Below are 9,820 nucleotides of genomic sequence, written 5' to 3'. Positions count from 1 at the left end.
GAGGCCAGGCAGTGCTGAGTTTATATCCTGACTCTGTGAGAATTTAGGCAAGTTTATTCATTAAGCTCTCTGAAACTCAACTGCTTTATCGGTATGATTAAAATTAAAATGTCCTTGAGGCATATAGTTGCTAAAAAGATTAAAATAGTACACACTAACAGAATGTCTGGTACATGGAATATATTTAAATAAATATTAAATCTTTTCCTTCCTTATGCTCAATTTTCTGTAGTTTTCATATGCCAAGGATATTATCTTTAGATACTTTGTCTTATTCAGGGAGTCATTAGCTGTAAACTAGCAAAAACCTGCCGAAATTAGCTCAACTAAAAAGAAAAGTGGGGGAAGGGAGATTAATATTATAAGAGGCACTCTTACATAGTTCTTTAAAAAGGAAATTAGAATCAGCTGAGCCTCGCTGGGAAGGCGCTGGGAACTGGGCTCTGCCTCTGTGGTGTCTGCCCCATTCATTTCTCTATGGTGTAGTTTCCTCTCATTTCTGCTTCACTCATCACTTCTGCTCCTCCTTCAGTTTGGTTTGCATCTAGTTTTGGTCGGAACTGACTCTGCTCCAGCTCGGTGTGATGTTAGTTCTCTCAAGAGTGAGAATTTGATTGGCTATAGGCCACCCAATAGACTTCCTGACACCAATGCAAGTATCCATCTTGGTCCAATCGGGGGGTATGACACGGTATAAGCATGGTCACTTAGTTTTGCCTGTCAGGGAAGAGAGTGATAGAAAAGAGACTTCTATAGGGAAATGCACTCCCAAAACATGTTGACCATTGCCCCTTCACTTTCCACCTATCAAATTCTGCATTTTTTTAAATTTCAGAGATAAACACTCTTTGCTCTGAGGTTTTCTTCTCCCAGTGCTTCCTCCAGAGAAGAAAATTCTGTTTTCCCAAGAAAACTATGTTTTATTTCCCCAAGCTGAGATAACTCCAGTTTATTCACCCTCTTTTTAATAAGACATCTTAAAAGACTGTTTGAGCTGACATTCTCCCAAGAGACAGAGTCTGTGGGCTTACTTTCTGACTTATTGCCATGCCACTTAATTTAATTATGTCATCTTATCATTGCTACACATAATCTCAGGGGACCCTGGGAAATCGGGCCATGCTGAATACTTTGCATTCCAAGTATCTCATTCTCTTCTCATCAAATTGTAATTATCTTCACCCTCATGCTCTTTATACAAAACGACCATCCCAAGATAGTTATGCCCACATGGTCAAAACCAAATGGAGACTTAAGGTATTATCTGATCAATTTTTACCAATTTTGACAACTGGTTAAGGTAATTAGAGCAGGAGGAAAAGGATCTCTTTTTCTCAAAGTTTTGTCTTCTGGTCTAAATTGTTCATGTCACAGCTTTGTATCTTCTCTTTGCTTGATGGCTACACCTACGTTTTCTCAAGTCACAAAGCTTATTATCCAGGCAGCTTAGAAAACTTTCAGCTTTAGCCACCATTTTTCCCGGGAAGAAAATTTTCATGGGTAAAATTATTCATTTTAGAGTATACAAGGCCAAAATTCACTCTGGCATTTTACCTTATGAGACCAACGTTTGCATACAAAAGATCTACATACTATGCAGAATGCATAAAAATGCAAACGTAATTTTAGTTTTTCTATGTAGCCTTCATAAAGCTTGGCAACTCCTTCCCCAAAGCCCTTAAATAATGCACTTGCATTTGAGATAGGTTAATTCAATAAAAGCTTTACTTTCTTTTCTGAAGGCCCCTGAGTGACCAAATGCTGGTGTGTTATTGACACTGCCATAAAACAGTGTAATCTCACTCATTTATCAATTTTTGCTCAGGAGGACCTGAAGCTGAGCTCATTTAGAAGCTGAATTATCTCTGGCCCTCAGAGCCAGATGGCAAGTTCCTGTGAAGGTGGGGGAATATTGCTTCCAGGAATTATTGGAAAGTAATCTCCACACCTGCCGTAGCCTATGGAGCAGACTGATAAAAACAGAACATGCTACATTCCTCCCACCAACCCACAGCCCCAAACACTCCACAGCCAGAACCATATTCAGCACGAAATGTAGAAGTGATTGCCCCCTGTGCTCACCAGTCCCATTTGACCCAAACTCTCACAAATACTAACTCTATATTTTCAAAAAGAAAAATTGGATTAGCTATCGCTTTCCATCCAGGTGCTTAAATAAGTCTTTTCTTCTTCTTGTCGTTATGAAATGGCATGGTCAAAGACAGAGAAGAATGGGAAACACTCATGGGTATGTTTACCAGAGTATTATTAAAGAGAAGGAATTACTTTGCTTCAAAGGTGGACATTTACAATACCTGTATAATGTTTCTAAAGGGGATAATGAAAGGTTTGGCCAGAGTTCTACTTCTTATACTTATGGGGTTTTTTGACTTGTATGTATATGTTAAACACACACACAAAATATATCTGTAATATATGTATTCCATATATCCTGCCTACCTCCTGGGGTTATCAAGAGAATGATTCAATACTTACCTGGCAGAGGAGATACCGTGATCACGAAGGTGGTTTTCCCTGGGCGAGACTTATTCATTGCACTCCGGATGTGCTGAACCCTGCAATATCCCCAAACGTGGTAAACTCGACTGCAGAATTTGTGGTAGTGCGGGACTGCGTTCGCGCTTTCCCCCGTAAAGAAGAAAAAAAGGAAGAGAGAGTGATTCATTCATTTTCTCACTTAATAACTGTGTTTGGTTGAAGGGATCCCAAGATGGAGAAGGCATGTTCTAGTTTCTAAAGGAATCCATCTTGGAGAAAGGATTAAATTATGTAATGATATGGATAGTAACTCACAGTGTTTAAGAAAGTTGTCATTGTGCTAATATGTTTTCATAATTGTGGACCTTTTATTTTCATCCAGAACTGCTAGATATAGGTGCTTTCAAAATTATTGGAGCAGGATGGTTTATAGCAAAGACATATGCTGTGTTGGCATTTTCATAGTTCTATCTATTAGAATCTTATCATTTTAACAGGAATGCTTCTTACTATTTTCCTTTGGCTGTATTAAATTAATCAGAAAAAAGTGCTAGAGGTTTTAAAGCCAGCCAGACCTGCAGCTGACTCTTGGTTTTACCAATAAGTCACTGAGTTACCTTGGGAAAAAAAAATCACATAAACTCTCTGACCTTTATTGTCCTCATCTATTAAATGGGGATAACAATCCTTAATTTTCAAGGTTTTTTTTATGAGTTATATATGATTCTGTATTTAAAAAGCACCTAAGAGAGTAAGTGGTTCTATAAATGGCAAAAATAAATGGTGGTCAGATATTGCTCTGTGGAAAACCTGGTCATTATAATATGACAAATTAACTGAAGAACTCAGACAAGTTGATACCTTGTCAAGCCCAACTCTAGAGAATCATCTCAAGGAGGTCTCGAAATTAAAAAAAAACTATATATGAATTCTGTAGGAGATTTTTATCGTATTAAATAAGTCTAGAAAATCTTTGTGTGATATCCTTCTCAGTCTGCTAGGAGAAAACATGTTAAATCCAACAAGAGGATGGGGACCTGCTTTTTTTTCCTTCCAAGAGGGATAGCTCTTAATCAGAGTGCATTCTCCATTCAAAATAATCTGTGAAGATTGGCATGAAAATGCAGATTCCTAATTGAACAAAGACAATTATTTCCAGATTGAAGTACAGTGGTGAATAGCTCTGTGCTCCAATTACCGCCAGACTTTTATTTCAAATGGGAAGCTGAAATTACAGATGAGTTCGCCTTAATTGGGAGAAATGGCTGAAATTGTACTTTTAATACCCTACTGTAACATCGTCTATGTAGGTCATCTTTTTTTCATGTACACATGACAGTGCCCTGTTTATGTCCATTTGGGACAGCAAGCTGTGATGGTGAGAGGGATAGCCTTTTTTACAAACAAAGGTAGAAGCATCCAAAAGTTAATCAGAGCCATAAAACTGTATAGCTTGTAAATAAAGGAATGGAAGAGTACATTCTTTTTTATAACTATGTGTGAATTCACTGACTAACATGAAAACCTAACTCAAGATAGCATTTGTTCAAGCAAGATTTTCCATGATCCTGATTACTCCTTCGTAATGTATCCACTTAAAAATTATCAGAGGGTAGCCCAGTCATGAATACAAGGGCTCACCAGATTAGGGTAGGTCTAACAGATTTTCTAAAGATTGAAAAAAAGAAAATTCAAAGGAGAGACGAAGTCTGTGCTTCTCAAACAACCAGGAAGCACCAAAGGAGAGCCTATCGTATGGTTGAGTTGGAGGTGGTGCTGAGTTGACAGAGATGAGGGTGCGGAAACTTTGTCAGTAAAGATTCCTCTTCTCAGGTCCTCTGTCACTCCAACTGGGGAGTCTAGATCGGACACATGAAGCCTTGTCACCAACCACCATGAACCATATGTGTTTGTGTAGACGTTTCCTGTTTTCAAAGGGATTTCACAAACTATTTCGTTGCATCTTCGTCCTTCCAAATTCCAAGCTAGGTGTGGTGGATATCACCATCTCCTTTTACAAATGCAGAAACTAAGGTCCAGATCCTTGCTTAAGGGGCAGAGTGAATGAGTATAGGGCTAGGATGAGGACCCAGCCTTTGATTAACGATAACCAATCCAAAGTGTCACATGTCGCTGGAAGAATCCTTAAATGACTTCCATGCCTTAGTGTGAAAGACATGCCACTGTCTTTCAGGCCATAGAAATAATAAGAAAAGTAACTGTGCTGTCTGTCATCTTACAGTCATTGGCTTTCACAATTAGCTAGATATATCCCACAGATGTGGAACCTGGGGTGCACAAAGGTTAAACGACTTTTCCAAAGTCCAACAATTAGTTAAGTGTTAGAGCTAGACCCAAACGAGCCTCACTGACTCCAAACCCTGTGCTTTTTCCTTTCACCAGGAGAGACCCAGGTTTCCACATCCATCCCTTCTGCTGCTCTTCACAGAATTTATTCATTCATTCAAAAAAAATCACAGCAGTGGACAAAATAGACCCAAATCCCTGTCCCTATAGAGCTTACCTATTCTAGTAGGAAAAATAGACATTAGGCAAAATAAGTAAAAAGATACTGTACGTTTGATGGCGGTAAGTGCTATGGAGAAAAATAAAGCTAGAAAAGATTTTCTGGAGACTGAGAAGTTGCAAGTTTAGATCAGGTCATCTGGGGAAGCTTCACTGAAAGGTGGCAGTTCAGCAAAGTCCTGAGGGAGGTGAGCGAGGGAAGCTGCATTTCAGGCGGAGGGAGAAGCAAGCAGTCTGGCCTCAGTCTGGCCTGGCTTGGTCAAGGAATAGCGCAGAAGCAAAGGTGGCCGTAACTGGGTGGGCAGGGGGCGAGGGAGTACGGGAGGAGGGCATAGGGTAATGAGAGGTCAGACAGAACCAGGCTCAGGCCAGCTTGAGGACTTTTCCGAGTGAAATGGAAGCTATTTCAGGGTTTTGATTAGAGGACATCATCATCTGACTTATGTCCAAAGGATAGCTCTAGATCTTTACTGAGAATAGACTAAAAAGGGTCCAAGTTGGAGGCAGAAAAATCAACTAGGAGGCAGATAACAACAACAATAATTATTATATTATTAAATTAAAAGGGCATAAAGATGATTTATATTGGCTTCAGCTAGGGAGGTGGAAAGAAATGGTCAGAAAGATAAGAAATAGGGCTGGCTCTACCCCTGTTGCTGCCTGTTTGCCTTGGTTGCTAAAGTGTCTTGGAGATTCTGAGAGGGAGGGAGTCCTCACGGGAAAATGCTCCCAGGCGTGGCAGGCAGCCACAGGAGGGTCTTGTTCAGATCTCCCTTCAAGAGATAACCTGCCGAGGAGAGGGCCTGGTTGATGACCTCATCTGCACCCTGGATGCTGTGCAGCGGCGCTCTCACTGAGGCCACACTCTCCCCACGCTGCTCCCAGCCAGGTTCCTGCCTAATCAGGACTCCTCTCACAGGCCAGCTTTGCTCCAATCCCCCTTCATCTTGTCTCTCCCTTCACAGACCTGCACAGACTGACATCCCTGCCCTCTCTCATCCACCTTGGGCTTCAGTAGCTCTGTCTTTCTCTCTGCTGAGGTTCTTGGAACCCCAATTGGCATATCCAATTGTTTGCGCTAGCCAATAGCAAAAATGATCCTACTACTAATAAAAAGAAATACAAACTGAGTTCTTACTATGTGCAAAAAACTGAGCTAAGTGCTTTACATGGAGTATATCTTTTTAATCTTTACTACAACCCAATGAGGAATGTACTATTTTATGTATGAGGAAACTGAGTCTTAGAAAGATTAATTGATTTCCCCAAATTCAAATATCTGGCAAATGGAGGAGTTGCCATTGAACTTGGGCAGCTTGGGTATAGAATCTAAACCCTGGCAACTATATCAGTCTCAGGACAGGGTCCTCCCACTGCCCTGCCTGACTGACTTCATGCTTCTTAGCTAACCTACAAACATCTTCATAAGATTTTAACCAAACTTATCCATGAGGTTCAGCAAGAAGCTAGTACCTTCGTACCCTAGTACTCTAGTACCCTAGTACCCTAGTACCCTAGTACCATCCCTGTAGTTAGAGTTTCCATTAACTTCCCAGGGTCATACAATTCCACCCATCTAGGAGAGAGCTGTTCTCATTTCTCTGCAAATATTGGTCTGATGCCTGGCTAGTGTCTTTGCCACCACATTTCATAATTTGTATTGTATTATTTTTAAGTGACAACTATTTCATAAACTATCACGGGATGAAGAAAAGAGCCCTGAATTGGGATCAGAAGACCAGATTTCTAGATCCAACCCCAATACTAAGTCAGTTCAAGATGTGCTCTATTGCTAGTCATGAAACCCCATCTGAACTAGTCGAGGCAAAGAGGGAATTTATTTGTTATCCAAACTGGGAAGTCCAAAGCGTGTCTCTAATTTCAGACATGACTGTGTCCAGATAACAGCATTAGGACTCTGTCTGTCTCACTGCATCTGTCACCTCTGTCTGCCACTGTTTGGGCTTTGTTTTCTGTAGGCCCATTTTATTTGACAGTAAAGATGGCTCTCCCCAACTCCATGCTACATTTTTCTTAACACTGGATATCACAAAAGAAGAAAACCTCTCTCTCTGTATTCATATAAATCCCTAATTAAGGACATGATTGGCCTTGTTTGGGGAAGGTGCTTGACCGTGAATCAGCCACTGGGTCTAGGATGATGACATATTCTGATGGGCAGTCGGGTCATGATACACCTCTGCAGGGGGGAATACAGGGCCAACTGATTAATCATCACATCAGCAGGAGATATTTATTCCTGCAGTAAAAACAAAAAATGATGCTTGGCAAGTAAATGTAACAACTTTACACAACTATCATCATAGGTCTTCCAGATATAAAACACATGCATGCCCTTTTGCAGGGCAACCCAAAGCTTCACCCGCCGGCCACATCCAGCTCAAAATCCCATCTCCTGGCTCATATGCAGTCCTGCTCTTCAGATCTGGACCTGACGTGGCTCCCTGTGATGCAGCAAGTTAAAACAAGACATAAGTTATCTGACCCCACACGTCTCCCCCCCACACTCATATACACACATACAATACACTCGATACACGTCATACACACACATACAATATACTCAGTATACAACAGTGAAACAAGGACAGGCAACTTGCAACAAATGTCCTCCACTCGAGACAGAGAAGAACGGTAAACTAGCAGCCTCTAGTCTCTAGGAGTGACAAAGTCCTCGACCTGGTAGTGGAGGAAGCTCCTTGATTGGATCCTAAATATGCGTTTTAGGATCTATTTGATTTTAGCCAGTTCTAAGGGCCAATAACCAAATCCAAAGCTCTTCCCTAAAGGAGTTTTTAAATCCTGCTTTATTCATTTTCTCACCTTCTACCTCTTTCTTCCTCTCAATTTACTGTTGGCTCACGGGAGGTTAGCGCAAGCAATAGCCATGATTAAGAAGGCAACACAATCTGAATTCTGCTACAAATCCAAGTCCTTCTAGTTAATTAAGAAATCTCTGGGGTCTTTTGTTATTATTATTATGGGGTTTTTTTGCAGTACGCGGGCCTCTCACTGTTGTGGCCTCTCCCATTGCGGAGCACAGGCTCCGGACGCGCAGGCTCAGCGGCCATGGCTCACGGGCCCAGCTGCTCTGCGGCATGTGGGATCTTCCCCGACTGGGGCATGAACCCATGTCCCCTGCATCGGCAGGCAGACTCTCAACCACTGCGCCACCAGGGAAGCCCGGATCTTTTGTTATTTAACATCTTTCTGTTACTTCCTGCCATTTGGGGTCCAGAAGTAAGTAACTCTTTGCTATGAAATTCCCTATTTCTGGACCCTCTCTCTGTTCCCTTTCTTTTCTTTGCAATTATACCCAGGATCAACCTACACACACTAATATCTGGCTCTTCCAAATTCTTCATCTAGAGATACAAGCTCCAAAGGTATTTCTTCTGCCTTCCAATTGCTACAGGCAATAGTTTTATCAAGCATTTTCTTTTAGCACTGGGGATTTCTGGTCTCAGGCAGCTCTATTTTCTCACCACCTGACAACCAAATACTAAGCCATTACCATATATTTTAGACTTTGATTATGACATTACACCACTTCAATTAGTGGTAAGGTAATAAGCTACATGGCTGTGACAAATACTTCTAAAAATAAATGATTCAAACACTATAGAGTTTTATTTCTCATTTATATACCAGTCTGGGGTCAATGTCCCTAGTTTATGGTTGGGTCTCTGCCACAGTGATCATTTGAGGACCCAGGTTCTTCATATTATTTTAATCTCACAGATCCACTATCCCTTAAAGCTTTGCTATCATCTTCATTCACTCAATAGACTGGAAAAAAAGAGAGCATGACAGCAAAGGAAACCATAAACAAGACGAAAAGACAACCCTCAGAATGGGAGAAAATATTTGCAAATGGAGCAACTGACAAAGGATTAATCTCCAAAATATACAAGCAGCCCATGCAACTCAATATCTAAAACACAAACAACCCAATCCAAAAATGGGCAGAAGACCTAAATAGACATTTCTCCAAAGAAGATATAGACTGCCAACAAACACATGAAAGGATGCTCAACATCACTAATCATTAGAGAAATGCAAATTAAAACTACAATGAGGTATCACCTCACACTGGTCAGAATGGCCATCATCAAAAATTCTACAAACAATAAATGCTGGAGAGGGTGTGGAGAAAAGGGAACCCTCTTGCACTGTTGGTGGGAATGTAAATTGATACAGCCAGTATGGAGAACAGTATGGAAGTTCCTTAAAAAACTACAAATAGAACTACCATATGACCCAGCAATCCCACTACTGGGCATATACCCTGAGAAAACCATTATTCAAAAAGAGACATGTACCACAGTGCTCATTGCAGCACTATTATAATAGCCAGGACACAGAAGCAACCTAAGTGTCCATCAACAGATGAATGGATAAAGAAGATGTGGCACATATATACAATGGAATATTACTCAGCCATAAAAAGAAATGAAACTGAGTTATTTGTAGTAAGGTGGATGGACCTAGAGTCTGTCATACAGAGTGAAGTAAGTCAGAAAGAGAAAAACAAATACCATATGCTAACACATATGTATGGAATCTAAAAAAACTTGGTTCTGATGAACCTAGGGGCAGGACACGAATAAAGATGCAGATGTAGAGAATGGACTTGAGGACACAGGGAGGGGGAGGGGTAAGCTGGGGCGAAGTGAGAGAGTGGCATGGACATATATACACTACCAAATGTAAAATAGATAGCTAGTGGGAAGCAGCTGCATAGCACAGGGAGATCAGCTCACTGCTTTGTGCC

The 9,820-nt window shown here is 41.0% G+C and overlaps 1 non-coding gene across 1 annotated transcript; it reads left to right on the top strand.

Annotated features, from left to right (window-relative positions):
- The first annotated feature begins 2,488 nt into the window (after nt 1–2,488).
- On the top strand, nt 2,489–2,652 carry LOC117201174 (U1 spliceosomal RNA). Its single transcript, XR_004483152.1, has one exon. It is a non-coding gene; the product is annotated as a U1 spliceosomal RNA (small nuclear RNA).
- The last annotated feature ends 7,168 nt before the right edge of the window (nt 2,653–9,820 follow it).

This window comes from Orcinus orca, chromosome 11, assembly GCF_937001465.1.
Source record: "Orcinus orca chromosome 11, mOrcOrc1.1, whole genome shotgun sequence".
NCBI classification, from domain to species: Eukaryota; Metazoa; Chordata; class Mammalia; order Artiodactyla; family Delphinidae; genus Orcinus; species Orcinus orca.
This window is presented reverse-complemented; position numbering and strand designations above follow the sequence as displayed.